This window comes from Chiloscyllium plagiosum, unplaced genomic scaffold (assembly GCF_037043375.1).
Source record: "Chiloscyllium plagiosum isolate Xiang-an unplaced genomic scaffold, Cpla_swu_hap1 HiC_scaffold_33, whole genome shotgun sequence".
Classification (NCBI taxonomy): Eukaryota; Metazoa; Chordata; class Chondrichthyes; order Orectolobiformes; family Hemiscylliidae; genus Chiloscyllium; species Chiloscyllium plagiosum.
The window spans coordinates 54,391,409-54,411,314 of NW_028270171.1; the positions used below are offsets into that span (position 1 = coordinate 54,391,409).

At 47.2% G+C, this 19,906-nt stretch overlaps 1 long non-coding RNA gene across 1 annotated transcript in view; it reads right to left on the reverse strand.

Moving 5' to 3' along the window:
- Positions 1 to 11,146: 11,146 nt before the first annotated feature.
- The window catches only part of LOC148141498 (uncharacterized), a 28,430-nt gene continuing 19,670 nt past the window's right edge, over positions 11,147 to 19,906 (reverse strand). The window contains exon 3 of the long non-coding RNA XR_015752540.1: positions 11,147 to 11,629. This is a non-coding gene — a long non-coding RNA (uncharacterized LOC148141498). The remainder of the gene's footprint in view (positions 11,630 to 19,906) is intronic.

A 19,906-nucleotide genomic window follows, 5' to 3' on the forward strand; every position in this document is an offset into this window, starting at 1 on the left:
CTTACATACCCTTCATTTTGCTATCATCCATGTGACTATCTAAGAGTCTGTTAAAATGTCCCATTACACCCACCCACCACTCTCTCTGTAAAGAACCTACATCTGAAATCTCCCCTTACCCATCCTCCAATCACCTGACAATTATGCCCCCTTGTACCATGTATGCCATGGGATAAAGAGGTCTCTCACTGTTCACTCTATCTTTGCCTCACACCATCTTGTTCATCTCTACCAAATCACACCACACTCTTCTTCACTCCAATGAGAAAAGCCTTAGCTCTCTCAACCTTTCTTCATAAGACCTGCCCTCCAGACCAGGTAGTATCCTGGTAAATCTCCTCTTTACCCTCTCTAAAGCTTCCACATCCTTCCTGTAATGAAGGGATCAAAACTGAACACAATATTCTAATCGGGATTTAAACAGGGCTGTATAGAACTGCAGCATAACCTCATGGCTTTAAAACTCAATCCCCCAGCTAATGAAAGCCAATACAACATATTATTTCTTAACAACACTACCAGCTTAGTGGCAAATTTGATGGATCTCTGGTCATGAAATCCAAGATTCATCTGTTCCTCCACACTATTCAGTATTCTTCTTTTACCCCTGTATTCTGCATTCATGTCTCACCACCCAAAATGCATCAATTCACACTTTTCCAGATTTGACTTCATCTGCCACTTCTCAGCCCAGCTCTACATCCTGTCAATGTCCCATTGTAACCTCCAGCAGACATCCAAACTATTCACCACTCCACCAACCTTCGTGTCATTGGCAAACTTACTTACTCACTCTTTCACTCACACATCCAAATCATTCATAAAATCACAAAGAACAGAGATTTTTTGACCTCTCCCTGCAGGAAACCACTGGTCACTGAGCTCCAGGCTGAATGATTTCCATCTGTCATCACCCTGTCTTCTATGGGCCAGGAATTCTGTATCCAGACAGGCAGGTTTCCCTGTATCCCATGCTCTGTACTTTCTCAATGAGCCATAAATGTTTTGTCACATTCTCAAAGGATTCAACAAGATTTGTGAGGCATGACCTGTCCCTTACAAAGTCATGTTGACTTTCTCTAATCAAACTATGGTTTTCTAAGGAATCATAAACCCTGTAACTCAGAGTCTCCAATAATCTGCACATCACAGACAGAAGACTGACAGGTCTGTGATTCCCAGGATTATCTCTATTCCCTTTCTCGAACAACGCATGGCTGATTCACATAACCTGAACATCTTTGGGCTGTGGGTGGAAACCGGAGCACCGGTCGGAAACCCACGCAAACATGGAGAGAATGTGCAAACTCCACGCAGACAGTGGCCTGGGGCTGGATTTGAAATCGCGTCCCGAGTGCTGTGAGGCAGCAGTGCTAACCACTGAGCCACCGTGCTGCCCCATGTAACTCTCTAGAGCCCTGCTTCTGATCTTTGGTTCCTCAAACTTAAATTAGCTTCCTTCTTCCTCTTGACTAGATGTTCTACATCCCTTGCAACCTTGTCAAATGCTTTGCTGAATTTCATGTAGACAACGTTGACTGCTCTGCCTTCATCTATCTCTTGGTAAACTCGTCAAAGAATCAATCCAGTTTGTGAAACATGGTTTTCCACTAACAAAGCCATGCTGACTATCTCTAATCAGCCCTTGCCTTTCCAAATGTACGTACCTCCTTTCTCTCAGAATCGCCTCCAACAACTTCCCAGCACTGGCTCACTGGGCTGTGATTTCCTGGCTTTTCCCTGCAGACCTTAAGTGATGGAATAGCATTAGCCACCCTCCAGTCTTCCGGTAACTCATTGTGTCTGTTGATAATATAAATATCTCTGTTAGGGACACTGCAATCTCTTCCCTAGCTTCCCATGAATATTCAAGGATAGACCTAATTAGCGACTGAGGATTGATCTACCTTTATTTGTTTTAAGATTCCAGCACTCATTCTTCTCTGTTGAGGATTCTTTCCAAGACATCGCTATTTATTTCCCCAAGTTCCTGAGCTTCCATGTCTTTCTCTACAGTAAATTCTGACAACACGATTTTGTCTAATATCTCACCCACCTCCTGATAGTTAAGGTGCCCTATTCTCTACCAAGTTATTCTTTATCCCTATTGAAACTTGTGTTAGGTTTCTGAAAATTCAAATAAACCGTATCCTCGGTACAACCACTCCTACATCCGTATCTATTCTGCTATTTATATTCACACCAATAAAAATAACATCCAACAGGCTCAAAAACACATTCTCTTTTTCTTAAAAGCGTTTCTAACGGTCCAGTTCATTGACATATCCTTTCAAACATATTTCACCTCCCGACTTACTATCAGGCTAACACTGTTTGGTTTCAGACTGGCAGCAGAAAGGGTTATGGGAGTTCGTGTTTATCAATATGGAAAAGGTAGCTTACAGTTTCAACAGGAAATAGATGTTTTGGAAATAAGGAGGGTCGTGGGGACTGAAGGACATTATGGAGAAGGGGAGTGATGTGGGGATTTTATGAGGTTATGCACGTAGAGAATGCAGTGGTGATTGAAGAACATTATGGAGATAGGGAGTGCTGTGGGGCCTGAAAGGGGCCAAAGAGATCTGCAGGGCTGTTAGGCCTGAAGGATGTTGCAAAGATCAGGATTAGATTAGATTACTTACAGTGTGAAAACAGGCCCTTCGGCCCAACAAGTCCACACCAACCCGCCGAAGCGCAACCCACCCATTCCCCTACATTTACCCCTTTACATAACACTACCGGGCAATTTAGCATGGCCATTTCACCTGACCTGCACATCTTTTGACTGTTGGAGCAAACCGGAGCACCCGGAGGAAACCCACGCAGACACGGGGAGAATGTGCAAACTCCACACAGTCAGTCGCCTGAGTCGGGAATTGAACCCGGGTCTCTGGCGCTGTGAGGCAGGAGGATCATGGGGATTGAAGGAGGTTGCTCTGAATGGGAAGTTCGTTGGGTCAGGATGAGATTATGGAGATAGGGAGGGTGGTGGGGCGTTCTGGAGGTTGTGGAGTTAGGGAGGTTTATGGGGAATGATTCAGGTTACATGGATAGGAAGAGTCGTGGGGACTGAAGGAGTTTATGGAGATAGGGAGGACTGTGGGGACTGAAGGAGGTTATATAGATTGTAAGTTTATAGAGAAGCACAGGAAAGAAGAGCAGGTATCGGCCATTTTACCAGAGTCGGTCCCACCATTCAATATGATCACGACTGATCATTTAACCCAGTACAGTATTCCTGCTTTCACACCTTACTCTGATATTATAGTGACTGCTGGCATTTAGTGATACAGTGGGCTGTAGTAACTGGGACGGGGGTGGGGGGGTGGATGGGGGGTGTATTACAGAGATAGGGAGGGTTGTGAAAGCTGGGACAGGTGACAGATACATGGCGGGTTTTAGGAATGGGAGGGCTTTGCAGGGATTTGGAGGAATGCAGGGATGGGATGTGATAACAATCACAGGGAGGATTTTGGGAGCTCGATCTGAGATGGGTACAGCTGAGAACAGAAGTGAGTCAAACATTCAGGACAGGCAGGGACGAGGTAGGACTAATAAATTAAACTAATAAATTAAATTTATTTCAATGCAAGGGGTATAACAGGGAAGGCAGATTAACTCAGGGCATGGTTCGGAACATGGGACTGGGTTATCATAGCAATTACAGAAACATGGCTCAGGGATGGGCAGGACTGGCAACTTAATGTTCCAGGATACAAATGCTACAGGAAGGATAGAAAGGGAGGCAAGAGAGGAGGGGGAGTGACATTTTTGATAAGGGATAACATCACAGCTGTGCTGAGGGATAATATTCCCAGAAATACATCCAGGGAAGTTATTTGTGTGGAACTGAGAAATAAGAAAGGAAAGATCATCTTATTGGGATTGTATTATTGACCCCCCAATAGTCAGAGGGAAATTGAGAAACAAACTTGTAAGGAGACCTCAACCATCTGTAAGAATAATCGGGTACGTATGGTAGGGGATTTTAACTTTCCAAACATTGACTGGGACTGCCATAGTGTAAAAGGTTTAGATGGAGAGGAATTTCTTAAGTGTGTACAAGACAATTTTCTTATTTAGTATGTGGATGAACCGACTAGAGAAGGTGCAAAACCTGACCTACTCTTCGGAAATAAGGCAGGGCAGGTCAGTGAGGTGTCAGTGGGGGAACATTTTGGGGCCAGCGACCATAATTCTATTTGTTTTAAAATAGTGATGGAAAAGGATAGACCGGATCTCAAAGTTTTAAATTGGAGAAAGGCCAATTTTGACGGTATTAGGCAAGAACTTTTGAAAGCTGATTGGAGGCAGATGTTCGCAGCTAAAGGGACAGCTGGAAAAAGGGAAGCCTTCAGAAATGAGATAACAAGAATCCAGAGAAAGTATATTCCTGTCGGGATGAAAGGGAACGCTGGTAAGTATTGGGAATTCTGGATGACTAAAGAAATTGAGTCTTTGGTTCAGAAAAAGAAGGAAGCATATGGCAGGTATAGACAGGATAGATCGAGTGAATCCTTAGAAGAGTATAAAGGAAGTAGGAGTATACTTAAGAAGGAAATCAGGAGGGCAAAACGCGGACATGAGATAGGTCTGACAAAGAGAATTAAGGAGAATGCAAAGGGTTTATACAAATATATTAAGGAAAAAGGGTAACTAGGGAGAGAATAAGGCCCCACAAAGATCAGCAAGGCGGCCTTTGTGTGGAGCCACAGAAAATGGGGGAGATACTAAATTAATATTTTGCATCAGCATTTACTGTGGAAAAAGCATATGGAAGATATAGACTGTAGGGAAATAGATGGTGACATCGTGCAAAATGTCCAGATATACAGAGGAAGTAGACTGGATGTCTTGAAATGGTTGAAGGTGAATAAACCCCCAGGAACTGATCAGGTTTTCCCCAAGAACTCTGTGGGAAGCTTGAGAAGTGATTGCTGGGCCTCTTGCTGAGATATTTGTATCATCGATCGTAACAGGTGAGATGCCGGAAGACTGGAGGTTGGCAAATGTGGTGCCACTGTTTAAGAAGGGTGGTAAAGACAAGCCAGGGAACTATAGACCGGTGAGCCTGAACTTAGTGGTGGGCAAGTTATTGGAGGGAATCCTGAGGGACAAGATGCACATGTATTTGGAAAGGCAAGGACTGATTAGTAATAGTCCACATGGCTTTGTGCGTGGGAAAACATGTCTCACAAACTTGATTGAGTTTCTTGAAGAAGTAACAAAGAAGATTGAGGAGGGCAGAATGGTAGATGTGATCCATATGGACTTCAGTAAGGCGTTCGACAAGGTTCCCCACGGGAGACTGATCAGCAAGGTTAGAACTCATGGAATACAGGGAGAACTGACCATTTGGATACAGAACTGGCTCAAAGGTAAAAGACAGAGAGTGGTGGTGGAGGTTTGTTTTTCAGACTGGAGGCCTGTGAGCAGTGCAGTGCCACAAGGATCGGTGCTGGGCCCTCTACATTTTGTCATTTACATAAATGATTTGGATGCGAGCATAAGAGGTATAGTTAGTAAGTTTACAGAGGACACCAACATTGGAGGTGTAGTGGACAGCGAAGAGGGTTACAACAGGATCTTGACCAGATGGACCAATGGGCTAACTTGCAGATGGAGTTTAATTCAGATAAATGCGATGTGCTGCATTTTGGGAAAGCAAATCTTAGCAGGACTTATACACGTAATGGTAAGGTCCTAGGGAGTATTGCTGATCAAAGAAACCTTGGAGTGCAAGTTCATAGCTCCTTGAAAGTAGAGTAGCAGGAAGATAGGATAGTGAAGGCGGCATTTGGTATGCTTTCCTTTATTGGTCAGAGTATTCAGTACAGGAGATGGGAGGTCATGTTGCGGCTGTACAGGACATTGGTTTGGCCACTGTTGGAATATTCTGTGCAATTCCGGTCTCCTTGCTATCGGAAGAATTGTTGTGAAACTTGAAAGGGTTCAGAAAAGATTTACAAGGATGTTGCCAGGATTGGAGGATTTGAGCTACAGGGGGAGGCCGAAGAGGCTGGGGCGGTTTTCCTTGGAGTGTCAGAGGCTGAGGGGTGACCTTATAGAGGTTTACAAAATTATGAGGGGCATGGATAGGATAAATAGACAAAGTCTTTTCCCTGGGGTCGGGGAGTCCAGAACTCGAGGGCATAGGTTTAGTTTGAGAGAGGAAAGATATAAAAGAGACCTAAGTGGCAACTTTTTCATGCAGATGGTGGTACGTGTATGGAACGAGCTGCCAGAGGATGTGGTGGAGGGTGGTACAATTGCAACATTTAAGAGGCATTTGGATGGGTATATGAATGGAAAGGGATGGGAGAAATATGGGTTGGGTGCTGGCAGGTGGGACTAGATTGGGTTGGGATATCTGGTTGGCATGGACGGGTTGGACCGAAGGGTCTGTTTCCGTGCTGTACATCTCTATGACTCTATCACTCAGAGGTTATAGAAATAAACTGTGTGGTCGCGTCTGGGGGAGATTAAAGGTATAAAGGTTTGTAGTTATCAAAGAAAATTACATCAATTGGGACCAGCAGAGTTGACGGAGACTGAGTGCGTTTCAGAGACAGGAAGAGTTCATAGTCATCATTAGAAATGCAGAAACAAATTTATGAGAGAAACAGGGCCACTCTGCTTTGTGTCCAGAGTCAAGGAGGAGTCCAACAGCTGGAGGAGGTTACTAACGTACAGAGCTTTTTTTGTTGTCGTGACGGGAAGGTTACAGAGATCATGAAGGTAGTAGGAGTTCAAAAAAGTCACAAAGACAGGGAGATTTTTCAGGTCTGGAAAGGACTACACTGACCAGGATGGCTGAAGGAACTGAAGAGTTGTTTTTCTTCAGTTAAGGAGAGATGTGACAGAACCCGGAATTCAAGGCAAAGGCAGAAACTTGGAGAGTTTTACTGATATGAGGAGCTTACAGGGATAAGCAGGATTGTAGGGGCTGATAGAGATAGGGGAAGTGGTATTGATGAAACAGACAATGGAGAAACTGACAGACATAGGGAGGGTTCTGTGGAACAGATGAATTTACAGACATGATGGTGATAATGAAGCCTGAGAATTTTCTCATCTTCCTTGCCCAGCATTGTTCCTACATCATGCCCTCAGGGTCGGAATTAAAGTCCATGAACTCTTCCGTGTGCTGTTTACTGTGAGTGTTCTTACCGGCTGCAGGATTAACTGAAGGCTCCAGATCTCACTCTCCATCTCTCTGGCTGATCAAATGTCTTCAATGTGGTGATGGACGAGACAGGAATTGGGAATTCTGCTGAGCCAGGGACATCAGGAATACCGACTGGAGACAGAGAAGTAGACAGAATGGGAAATTAGACTAATGCAATGAAGATTACACATGGAGAATGGCACTGAATCCCACAGAGATCTGGAAATTCCCAGTCTCCATCCATGGCTTGTGCAGTTGCTTCCCTCTGGAGTGGAGAATGCTGTTGGCTCAGGATCTGGAGTAGCTGCAAGAGTGAGAGACACTGATAGAGTCTGCAATTAGACCCACACAGTGAGGGATATCACATGGAGAGAGACAGTGATATCAGCAGAGTGCAGGAATGTATCAGGATAACACAATGGTATCATCAGAAGTGGTTCTGACCAGTGAGCACTGCTCACAGTACTCAGAGAGGACTGAGCTATTTTATTGGGATAGGCTCCTCTGGTACCAGATTATGCAGTGTGCTATAAATGGACACAGATGAGGAGGGGGAGAGGTCTGAGGTGAATGGAAATTCCCAAGTCCAAAGAGAAAGGTTGAAATATTGGAACACCATGGAGATGTGAATGAAGACCCAAAGAAAGAAACAGTAAAGGACTGAGTTTAATTAAAATACGACATTGTCAAACAGATTTGTGACAGGAAATTATTGGTTAAAATAAAGTAAATGCCATTTCCGCCCCTCGCAATTCCTCATACACCACAAGTGACATCACTTCCGCCCCTCACATCATCGCTAATGTCACTCACTCACTGCCGTGTTTGCCACCACTTCCGCCCCCACCAACGCCACTCATCTGCATTCTGCTGACACCACCCCCAGGTCCCACCGTCACCATCCCTGCCCCCAGAACCCTGAGGGGAATACCACCCCTGCTCATGACTCCATCCCCATTCCCCCTAACACCACAACCACTACAGTTACAGGACGAATGATCAGTCTTCAGCAAAGGCCTCACCTTTATCACCCTCCGTCCACACATCAATGAATTTAATACACGCCGTGACATCGAACACTTCTTCCACCGCCTCCGCCTCAGAGCTTACTTTTACAACGAAGACTCCCGCCTATTTTCTGAGGACCCCTTTGCCGGCATGCAATACACTCCATCCACCTGGACACCCCGCGCTGGCCTCTTACTTGCCTTCGATTTCTTCATTTCCAACTTCCACCGAGACCTTAACCACCTCAACCTATCTACCCCTCCCCCACTCCAACCTCTCACCCTCACAACGTACAGCCCTCCACTTCCTCTGCTCCAATACCGACCTCACCATCAAACCAGCAGATAAAGGGGATGCAGTGGTAGTCTGGTGCACTGACCTCTACACCGCTGAAGCCATGACGCCAACTCAAAGACACCTCCTCCAACTTCCCCCTCTACCATGACCCTACTTCCATCACTAAACCGTCATCTCCCAGAGCATACATAACCTCATCACCTCAGGAGGAGATCTCCCACCCACAGCTTCCAACCTCATAGCCCTGGATCCCCCACTGCCCGGTTCTACCTCCCTCCCAAGATCCACAAGCCTGACCACCCTGGCCGACCCACTGTCTCAGCATGCTCCTACCCCACCGAACTCATGTCTGCCTACCTCGACATTGTCTTATCCCCCAGTCCAGGAACTACCCACATTCTTTCGAGACACGACTCACACCCTCCACTCCTCCAAGACTTCCGTTTCCCTGGCCCCCAACGCCTCATCTTCACAACGGATATCCAATCCCTCTACACCTCCATCCACAATGACCAGGACCTTCTTCATCTCCCGACAGCAGTACCCTTCCACCGATACTCTCATTCGTTTGGCTGAACTTGTCCTCAGTTGAAACTTTATTGCTGGAACAGCACAGCAGGTCAGGCAGCATCCAGGGAACAGGAGATTCGACGTTTCGGGCACAGGCCCTTCTTCAGGATTGTCCTCACCCTTAACAATTTTTCCTTCAAATCCTCCCACTGCCTCCAGACCAACGGGGTAGCCATGGGCACCCATATGGGTTCCAGCAATGCCTGTCTCTTTGAAGGCTACATAGAACAGTCCATATTCCGTAGTTACAATGGCACCATTCCGCCCGTCTTCCTCCGCAACACTGATGACTGCACTGGCACCACCTCGTGCTCCCTCGAGGAGATTGAGCAATTCATCAACTTTATCAACACATTCCACCCTGACCTTAAATTTACCTGGACCATCTCTGGCACCTCCCTCCCCTTCCTGGATATCTCCATCCCCATTAATGACAACCGACTTGACACCGACATTTACTACAAACCTACCGACTCCCACAGCTACCTAGATGACACATCTTCCCACCCTACCGCCTGCAAAATTCCCAACCCCTATTTCCAATTCCTCCGCCTCCACCGTACCTGCTCCCAGGAGGACCAGTTCGACCACATAACACACCAGATAGCCTCCTTCTTTAGAGATCGAAATTTCCCTTCTCACGTGGTAAAAGATGCCCTGCAACGCATCTCATCCACATCCCGCACCTCCGCCCTCAGACCCCACCCCTTCAACCGTAACAAGGACAGAACACCCCTGGTGCTCACCTTCCACCCCACCAACCGTCGCATAAACCAAATCATCCGCCGACATTTCCACCACCTCCAAACGGACCCCACCACCAGGGATATATTTCCCTCCCCACCCCTCTACACTTTCCTCAAAGACCATTCCCTCCGTGACGACTTGGTCAGTTCCACGCCCCCCAAAAACCCACCCTTCCTTCCTGGCACCTTCTGCTGCCACTGCAGGAATTGCAAAATCTTCGCCCACACCTCTCCCCTCCCCACCATCCAAGGCCTCAAAGGAGCCTTCCACATCCAAAGTTTTGCCTGCACATCCACCAATATCATTTATTGTATCCGTTGCTCCCGATGAGGTCTCCTCTACATTGGGGAGACTGGACTCCTCCTAGCAGAGCACTTTAGGGAACATCTCTGGTACACCCGCACCAAACAACCACACCACTCTGTGACCCAACATTTCAACTCCCCCTCCCACTCTGCCGAGGACATGCAGGTCCTGGGCTTCCTCCACCGCCACTTCCTCACCACCCGCCGCCTGGAGGAAGAACGCCTCACCTTCCGCTTCGGAACACTTCAACCCCAGGGCATCAATGTGAACTTCACCAGTTTCCTCATTTTCCCTTCCCCCATCTCACCCCACCTCCAGCCTTCTAGCTCAGCACCGCCCTCATGAACTGTCCTAATGGCCTATCTCCCTTCCCACCTCTCCATTCCACTCTCCACTCTGACCTATCACCCCCATCCCCACCCCAATTCACCCATTGTACTCTTTGCTACCTTCTCCCATCCTCCACTCTGACCTATCACCTTCTTCCCCACCCCATTCACCTATTGTACTCCATGCTACTTTCTCCCCATCCCCACCCCCCTCTCATTTATCTCCCCACTCTGCAGGCTCCCGGCCTCTGTTCCTGATGAAGGGCTTTTGCCAGATACGTCGGTTTTCCTGCTCCTCGAATGCTGCCTGACCTGCCGTGCGTTTCCAGCACCACTCTGATCCAAACTCTGGTTTCCAGCATCTGCAGTTTTTACCTTATTGGGGAGTAGACTACCGAGATAAGGCATGTTGTAGACACTGAAGCAGGTTACAGCGATAGGGATGGTAGTCAGGAATGCAATACATTTCAAATATGTGGAGGGACTATCGGGAAGGGAGGAGGTTACAGCGATAGGATCTGTTATAGGAATTAAAAATTATTGAAGATACTGGACCACAAGGCATGCCATACATAGTGTTGCAGAGTAGTGAATTTTAATATAACAGAACTTACATTGGGGTGGTGATTGAGCCTGGGGTGTGTGTGTGTGTATTGTGCTTCCCTCCAGCACTGTATCAATGTCATGTTGTGTTAATAGATGTTTGGAGCCCTTTCATTGTTCTTTGCTCTGTGCACTGTGGGTGACCTTACTTCACTGCAGGATTTATTGAAGGCTCCAGATCTCCTTTCCCTTTGTCTGTCTCTGGCAGACCAACTGCGTTCAATGAGGTGATGGACGATCCACCCCGCAGCTGGGAAGGCTATTAAGTCAGGACTTTCCTGAGTACCGACAGGAGACAGAGAAATAGACAGATTGGGAAATTAAACAGATGCAGTGAGGGTTACACATGGAGAATGGCACTGAGTTCCACAGAGATCTGGAAAATGGAGCGATATTAAGTAATAGTCCCAGATTGCTGGAAGATGTCAGGATCACACAATTGTGTCGGAAGAATGGGTTTAGCTTCATGATGCCCTGGTATCGGTGCTCAGGGATGAGCACCCAGTGAGCAGGTGAAGTAATGGCCTAGTGGTATTATTGCTAGAGAATATATCCAAAACCTCAGCCAATGTTCAGGGGAGGCAGGATTGAAACCAGCCATCTGAAAAGGAGACATTTGAAATCAATAATTTTAAAAATAATAATTAACAATCCACAAATAAGTATGAAACCATTACTGATGTGCAACAAATCCAAACACTTGTCCTTTAGAGAAGGACATCTGCCCATCCTCACATGGTCTGCACAACATACCCACAGCAAATTGTTTGCCTCTCAATTATCCTCTGAAATGGCCGAGCAAGCTACTCAGTTCAAGGGCTTCTAGGACTGGGCAAGAAAGGCTGGTCAGCCAGAGACTCACACATCCCATACCTGATTTTTAAAAAAAATCTATTAGGATGGTCCCCCTGGAACTGTGCTGGGACCAATGTCATGGCCAATCATGTTAGTAGGTTTATGGACATGGCATTAAATTGACAGAGAGGATGCAGGTGAAAGGAGCTTTCCAAATCCAAAGGGAAAAGGTGAAGAAATGGAACAGCATGGGGATGTGGCTGAAGACAAGCAGAAAGGAACAGGATGGGACAGAGTTTAACGAAAATTGTACATCAGCAAATAGATTTGTGACAGAAAATTGTGGAAGAGAGTATATCATGTTTTTTTTTTTAATGGACAACGTTGCTGCAATAAGGTCGATGGATTTGTGACACAGAGATAAAAGAGATTTAGAACCAGGGAGACATGGATACAGGGTGAACAAAAATATTCAGTGGTTCGTCATCTCGTTCAAACCAAGGCAAAATGGGCAACGCTTACAAGAATGTATAACAAAGGCATTACAGAGAAAGCATTTGGCCTCAGATCATGAAGTAGAGTCAGTCTGAATGTAAATTCTGGCTACTACTTGCCAAGGACACAAGCAGCAGGACAGTTTTAGCCAGCGAACAGCATTTTATTGCTCATCACTGCAATAAACAGGAACTCATTGGAATGTTTTAGCAAAGGCATTGTGATAATTTTGGAAAACTTCAATATTTGTATAATCTGGGACAAACACACGGGCTACATTGATATTGGAAGAGGAGTTCGGTTAATTTTTTTTTCAGTGTTTCTTTGAGAAACACATTGTGCAACTGTTAAGAGGCACAATTATCACAGAGTGACCATGTAATGAAACTTAGTGAATGAGTAATGTCACCTGGAGAGATCCTTCGGGAAATTGTAATAAAGTGCAGTTTATATAAATATAAAGTTTTTAAGTGAATCACAGAAAGGACAAGCTGCAACTAGAATCAAAAATAGCCAATGACATGAGTTTCAGAGGAGAACTGACCAAGGTAAACAGGCTAAACAGACTGAAATATGTGCCTGTCAATGAACAGTGGAAAACAATTGAAGGGAGAATGCAAAATACTCAACAAAAGGACATTGAATTGAAACAGTAAAAACCTCAGCAAGAAATTCCCACTGATCCCTCACTCAGGACAAAAAGGATCATACTAGATTATGAGGCTGAGACGATCACCAAAAAATCCTTAAAATCCTGAAGTGAGAGTGTGTTTTCGGAGTAAATGTTAATGGATTTCAATGGGTCTGCTCGCAGGACGAGGGCTGTGGGAAGAGGAGCCACATCCAGTGTTCATTGACATAATAGGATCAGGGAGAGGTGAAGGTGCTGGAGGTGGTGAGAGTGTGACAGAGAGTGGTCAGGGTGTTACAAAGCCAGGAAGGATTGCTGCAGCTGGAGGGGTTTGTCGAGGTAGGGAGGGACATAGGTGTTTTTATATATTCATTCATGGGATGCAGGTGTCATTTCCTGGAACAACATTCTTTCACCTCACTGCTAATTACTGAGCGTAGCTCAGAGTCAGCCATATTGCTGTGGGTCTGGTGTCACTTGTCGGCCAGACCAGGTTAGAGTGTCAGATGTCCTTCCCTCAAGCAGGTTAGTGAACTAGATGAGTTCTTCCTACTGATCAACAATGTTTTAATGGTGGCCCCACCAATGTCTTTTTTAGCCATAACATGACATCCCAACTTTTACTCTTAATGCTCTCCCGAATGAAGGTAACCACCCCAAACGCCTGCTTCACCAGCCTGTCTACCTGTGACACCACTTACAAAGAACTGTGTACCTTCACCCCTGGGTCACTGACTGACAACACTACGCAGGGCCCGCACATTAACTGTACAAGTCCCACCCTGGTTTGTTCCACCAAAATGGAACACCTCACATTTATTTAATTAAACTCCATCAGCTATTCTTCAGTCCACTATCCCAGCAGGACTGTTCATCCTGTTGTATCATATATAACCTTCTTCACTGTCCACTTTACCATCAATTTCAGTGTCACCCAACACAATTTCTTCCCAGGAAACCAATATTTCCATCCAAACCATTTATCCAAATGACAAACAACAGGGGACCCACTCCACCGCTGGTCACATACCTCCAGTCAGAAAAACAACATGTTACCCAGTACCCTCTGTCTCCAACCATCAGGCAAATTTTGTATCCTGTTCACTAGCTTCTCCTGAATGCTATATCCTTTTACACTGATCTGAGATTATTACCCAGTTTACCAGACAGAACACAGAATGCAGAACAGTTCAGCCCAAGACCCTTCAGTCATGATTTCATGCCAACCTTTTATCCAACTGTAAGATCAAAGTAAACTACATACCCTTCATTTTACTATTATCCACGTGTCTGTCCAAGAGTCTATTAAATGTCCCGAATGTATCTAATTTTACTACCACCATTGGCAGTCCATCCAACCACCTACCATTCTCTATCCTCTTATCCATCCTCCAATCACCTTAAAATTATGCCGCCTTGTAATAGTCATTTATGCCATAGAAGGAAAAGTCTCTGACTATTCACTCACTCTGTGCCTCTTATCATCTTGTTCACCTCCACAAAATCCCCCGCCCCCTTCTCCAATGAAAAAAGCCTTAGCTCCCTCAACCTTTCTTCGTAAGAACTGCCCTCCATTACAGGCAGCATCCTGGTAAATCTCCTGTGTACACTCTCTAAAACTTGCACAGCATTCCTGTAAACAGGGGACCAGAAATGAACACAATATTCCAAGTGTGGTCTCACCAGGACGCTATAAAGATGCGGTAAAACCTCACGGCTCTTACAGTCAATCCACTTCTAAGGGGAGACAACACAACATATGCTTTTTTAACAACTCTACCGACGTGCGTGCCGATTTTGAGGGATCCATGGACATGGACCCCATGATCTCTGTTCCTCTGCATTGCCAAGTATTCTGCCTTTCATCCTGTATTCTATATTCAAATTCGACCTTCCAGAATGAATCACTTCACACTTTTCCAGATTGGACTCCATCTGCCACTTACAGTCCAGCTCTGCATCCTGTCAATGTCCCATTGCAACCTCCAACAGCCCTCCACATTCCCCACCACTCCACCAACCTTCATGTTATTGGCAAACCTACTAACTCACTCTCCAACATCCACATCCAAGTCATTGACCACAATCACAAAGAGCAGAGTCTCAGAACCGATTGTTACAGAACATCAGTGGTCACTGTGCTCCAGGCTCAATACTGTCCATCTGCTGCCACCCTCTGTCTTCTCTAGGCCATCCAATCCTGTATCCAGACAGACAGATTTCCCTGTATCCTAATTTTCTTTCTTTTCTGAATGAGCCATCAACATATTCTGCCATATCCTCAAAGAATTCAATAAGGTTTGTGAGGCATGACCCGACCCCTCACAAACCCATACTGACTGTGGGGTAATTTAACAATGGTTTTCCAAGTAGTCATAAATCCTCTCTTTAGAGTCCTCGCCAATAATCCGCACACCACAGACATTCGACCAAATCTGTAATTCCCAGAATTCTACCTCCGTAACATGGCTGTGACTTTACAAATCTTCCCTCCTCTGCCAGGTTCCCCAGAAGGGCAATGGAGGGTGGTGGGGGGTACAGAGATAGAGAGGAATATCAGCACAGCAGGATTTTGCAGACATTAGGAGGTTTGCAGTGATAAAATGAGGCTTCAGTAATTGTGAGGTTTCATGGTGATGAAGGCATTTGAGGAGGGAGGGAGGGAGGATTGTAGGGAAATGAGATGTTTCACAGTTTAGGTGCTTTGTTAGGGCTGCAAGTAGTTACTGAGTTTGGGACGGTGTAAGCACAGGTGGATATTACATAAACATGTGGTTTTGGTTGCAATGCAGGAAGAGGATTCAGGACGCTGGAGAGTATGGGGCCTGAACGAGGTTACACAAATGGGAAGAGTTGTCAGAGGTGGAGATGTTTACAGAGACAGCAATGGTCTATTCTGGAGCAGAGGACCCAGATTGGGAGGGATGTGGGGACTGGAGGTGGTTTCACGGGGAGGGAGGACCATAGGGCCTCAAGAGGTTACAGAAATGTGGAGAGCTGTAGGGCTGACAGGAGGTCTTGGAGATGGGAATGTTGGGAGGGATAGAGAAGTTTACAGGGATGTTTGTAGGCCAGGGCTGGATCACAGACAGGGAGTGTTTTAGGGAGCTGAGCAGATTACAGAGATAAAGATGTTTGTATCGACTGGAAGAACAAACAGAGATATGCAGGATAGTCGTGACTGGAGATGTTAATGGATGTAGGGAAGGCTTAGGTTCTGGGGGTAATGGAGGCTGTGGAATCTGGATTTCTTTTCAGAGACTGGGATAACAATTTTGGTCAGAAACAGTTTCACAGATAAGGGAGCATAGCACAAACAGGAGGAAGTTGTAGAGGAAGGTGACGTTTAAACAGATAGTGGTGAAAGAGCTGGACAAGGTTATGAAGATGGGTAGATGGTGGAGACACAGGAGGAGCTTACATTGACATGGGACTGATAGTGACAGGAGGGTGTTAAATAGATAGTGGGTTTTGTAGGCTCTGGATTGGGAGAGGCACAGGCATGGAGTGAGTTCGACAGATCAGGATTACTGCAGAGACCTGAGAGGATTTCACTGATAGGGATGGTGGTCGGGTCTCCACAGACTGTTGGTGTTTAAGGACTGGATGAGATTTGGTAGATAGGGAGGGATGTAAGAGCTGCTGGAGCTTATGGAGAGTTGAAGAGTTGGAGCAATTTGCAGAGGTAGGTTTCTCAGACAGGAGTAGGTTATAGTTGTGAGGGTTGTGTGGTCTGAGTAAGTCAAAAAGAGGAGAGTTTTCGCGTCTGGAAGAGGTTACACTGACAGGGACAGTTGAAGAGACTGAAGCAAAAATGCATGGAGAAGGTTACACAGATAGGGAGGTGATTAGGAACTGAAGGTAAATACACATACATGGAGGGTTGTATTGTTAGATGGAGCTGAGAGGGATAGGGACCAATGTAGGGATTTACACAAATAGGGAAGGTTGTGTTTTTGGAGAAGGTTACACTGATACAGACAGTGTTAGGGAGTGTTTAGTGGACTACAGAGGAGCTCAGAGAGAATGTATTATGGGGAGTGGAGGAGATTACAGACACAGAGATGGCTGTCGGGTTGAAAAGAGCTTCTGCAGATCCTCAGTGCCGTAAAGCTGGAGGGAGATTCGAACAGTGAGTATTGCCAAGACTTGATTACTTCACTGAAATAGAGCAGGTCTCAGCAAATAACTGTCAAAGGAAAGTTGAGACAGTCCAGATGAGTTTTCAGAGATACAAATGTTTATGGGAGTTTCAAGAGGGAACAATGATTGGGAGTGCTCTACCAAATGGTAATAGTTATAGGGAGGGTTCTAAAAGCAGGAAGAGGTGACAGACATATCGATCTTTGCAAGGACTGGAGAAGGTTACATCGCCAAGGAGGGTTTTAGAGTCTGGAGGAGATTACAGTGTTAAGGAGAATATTGGGGATCAGGCCAGGTGTAAGAGACGGGGATGATGGACAGGGCTGGACAATAACCTGATTAGAATCGCCATCGTGTGTAACCAGGCCATTCGGCCCAACCAGTCCATTCCAAAACTCTGAAGAGCATCCTTCCCAGACCGACCCCTCTACCTATACATTAAACCCTGCATTTCTCGTGGTGAACTTACTTAAACCACACACAGAAAAGGAGCGACATGCAAACACACAGTGAGGGAGATACCCGCAAACACACAGTGAGGGAAGGACAGACACACACACACACACAGTGAGGGGAATACCCGCAGACACACAGCGAGGGAAGGACATGCACACACACACAGTGAGGGGGATACACGCAGACACACAGCGAGGGAAGGACATGCACACACACACAGTGAGGGGGATACACGCAGACACACAGCGAGGGAAGGACATGCACACACATACAGTTAGGGGGAATACACGCAGACACACAGCGAGGGAAGGACATGCAGACACACACAGTGAGGGGGATACACGCAGGCACACAGCGAGGGAAGGACATGCACGCACACACAGTGAGGGGGATACACGCAGACACACAGCGAGGAAAGGACATACACACACACAGTGAGGGGGATACACGCAGACACACAGCGAGGCAGGGACGCACACGCAAATCGAGGAAGGAACATACACACAGCGAGGGGGGACACGCACACACGCAGCGAAGAAGGGACACGCACACACGCAGCGAGGGAGGGACACACACACACACACACACACACACACAGCGAGGGAGGAACACACACGAAGCGAGGGAGGGACACACACAGCGAGGGAGGGACACAGACACATACAGAAAGGGAGGGACACACACTCACACAGCGAGGGAGGGACACAGACATATACAGATAGGGAGGAATACGGACACACACAGCGAGGGAGGGACACACACTCACGCAGCGAGGGAGCAACACGGACACTCACATCGAAGGGGGGGGGGACGTGCATCCGTGCATACACACACAGACACAGCGAGGGAAGGACATGCACACACAGTGAGGGGAGGACATGCACACACACAACGGGGGAGGGACACGCACACAGCGACGGAGACACACATACACACACACACACACACACAGCGAGTGTGGGACACACAAACACACAGCAAGGGAGGGACGTGCACACACAAACACACACACACACACACACACACAGTGAGGGAAGGACATGCTGAGACACGCAGTGAGGGAGGGGACATGCTCATACACAGCGTGGGAGGGACACGAACACACACAGAGAGGGTGGGACACGTACACACACAGCGAGGGAGGGACACACAGCGAAGGAGGGACAAGCACACACACCGCGAGGGCGAGGGCATGTGCAAACAAATTGAGAGGGGGCACACACACACACACACACACACATAGCAAGGAGGTAACTCACACATACAAGCGAGGGAAGAACACGCACGCACACACAGCAAGGGAGGGACACGCACACACACAGACAGCGAGGGTGGGACCACACACACACACACACACACACACAGGGACACACACACACACACACACACACACCAAGGGTGGGACCACATACACACACACAGAGCGAAGGAGACACACACACACAGTGGGGGAGCGACATGCGCATGAGGAAACACACAAACACAGACACATACAGTGAGAGAGGGACACGCACTCACGCAGCCAGGAGGAGACATGCACACACACACACACACACACACAGAGAGCAAGAGAGGGACACGCGCACACACAGTGAGGGAGGGACACACACATACACAACGCGGGAGGGACACACACACACACACACAGTGAGGGGGACACGCACAACTGCAAGAGTGAAAGACATGCACTCACATAGCGAGGGAGGGACACACACATACACAACGAGGGAGGGACACACACACACACACAGTGAGGGAGGGACACACACACACACACACACACAGCGAGGGAGGGACACGCACACACAGTGGCGGAGCGACATGCGCATGAGGAAACACACAAACACAGACACATACAGTGAGAGAGGGACACGCACTCACACAGCCAGGGGGAGACATGCACACACACACACACACACACACAGAGCAAGAGAGGGACACGCGCACACACAGTGAGGGAGGGCCACGCACGCACACAGACAGCGAGGGTGGGCACACACACACAGCGAGGGAGGGACACTCCACACACAGCGAGGGAGCGACACGCGCATGAGGAAGCACACAAACACAGACACACACAGTGAGAGAGGGACACGCACTCACACAGCCAGGGAGAGACATACACACACACACAGAGCAAGAGAATGACACGCGCACACACTGTGAGGGAGGGCCACGCACACACCCAGACAGCGAGGGTGGGACCCCACACACACACACACACACACACACACACACACAGCGAGGGAGGGACACATACGCATACACAGAGCGAGGGAGGGACACACACACACACACACACACACAGCGAGGGAGGGACACACACAGAGACAGCGAGGGAGCGACACATGCATGAGG